Source organism: Bison bison, unplaced genomic scaffold (genome assembly GCF_000754665.1).
Source record: "Bison bison bison isolate TAMUID 2011002044 unplaced genomic scaffold, Bison_UMD1.0 scf7180017864369, whole genome shotgun sequence".
NCBI lineage: Eukaryota > Metazoa > Chordata > Mammalia > Artiodactyla > Bovidae > Bison > Bison bison.
This window is the reverse complement of record NW_011494941.1, coordinates 4,644,859-4,646,161: the sequence shown is the minus strand read 5'-3', so window position 1 is coordinate 4,646,161 and position 1,303 is coordinate 4,644,859. Positions and strand designations below refer to the sequence as shown.

The 1,303-nt window shown below is 39.9% G+C and overlaps 1 protein-coding gene across 4 annotated transcripts in view; it reads right to left on the bottom strand.

The window, feature by feature from the left end:
* Positions 1-1,303, bottom strand: part of SCML1 (sex comb on midleg-like 1 (Drosophila)) — a 37,907-nt gene that overhangs the window by 26,358 nt on the left and 10,246 nt on the right. The window lies entirely within an intron of this gene.

The window sequence follows — 1,303 nt, the reverse complement described above, 5'->3', positions numbered from 1 at the left end:
AGATTAAGGTCATGCAATTAACAATTAACTTAATAAAATGTTTGAGTACACAGCCCCTGTATGCTAATCGGGTATGTGACTGATAAAACCTGAGAATTCTTGAAATACACAGGAATTTCATTTGGGCAAAAATACACTTAAAAGGCCAGAACCATTACATCATTCATTCAACTAAACATTTATTGAGAGCTTACCACCTGCCAGAACTGCTTTGCTAGATGCTGGGAATATGGACATTAAAATAAATAAAAAAGAACAGAACCAACTCCTGCCCTAAGGAACTCCCATTTAGCTGGAGAGAACAGAACCAACTCCTGCCCTAAGGAACTCCCATTTTAGCTGGAGAGAGACAAGTAAAGAGACCAGGTAAATAGAGTGATAAGCAGTCGGGAGCAATTGATTTCAGTGCCAGAGGCAACAGCACCATCTAGTAGCTTGTCGGAAATGCTACATCTCCCACCCCAGATCTACTGAATTGGGAAGTCTGAGAGCGAGAACAGCGACCTGTGTTTTCACAAGCCCTCTAGGTGATTCTGACACGATCAAGTGTGAGACCTGCTGGCTCTCAGCACAGGCTTGAGGGGAACACAGTGGGGTTCAAGTTACTTCTCTGCTATTCAATTTCCTTATTAATATAATCAGGATGAAAATATCTCTTAGTTCTCTTAAGGACAAAGCAATGTGCTATAGTATTACTACTAACATAATAATAATACTGCACAATGGCTAGTCCAGTAGTGTTCAAGCATTATTAATATTATGGCCATAATACAGATAAGAATAAGAAGCTAAGTGTGCACAGAAGGGCAAGACCTAATTTAGGTGGGCAGTTGTGGGCGTTATCTGTGTTAAGAGTGAAAAGATGAGAAGGTGTCTGCCAGGTAGAAATGCATGCAAGAGCATACAGGGCAGAAGGAAGAGTATATTGAAAAATACCCAACAAATTAGGAGTATGACATTAACTGATATTAACTACTATACATAAAATAGGTAAGAAACAAGGTTTTACTGTAGAGCACAGGGAATTACACCCCAAATTTATGCTCTACACCTGGAACTAACACAATATTGTAAGTCAGCTCTACTTCAATAAAAAACAACCCTCCCAAATACCCAAACAGGAAGTCAAATGTTTACAGAGTGAACATAAATGACATTCAAAGTGCTGGGTTATGAAGGGAAGGAGAGAGGGTTAGGAAGTCAAACAAAGTGATTTTAATAAATAACAGTGGGAGAATGAATATGCTGAGAGACACAGAGGCTGAAGATCCGGGAGAGAGGGGGGTGATGGATGAAGGGAGGT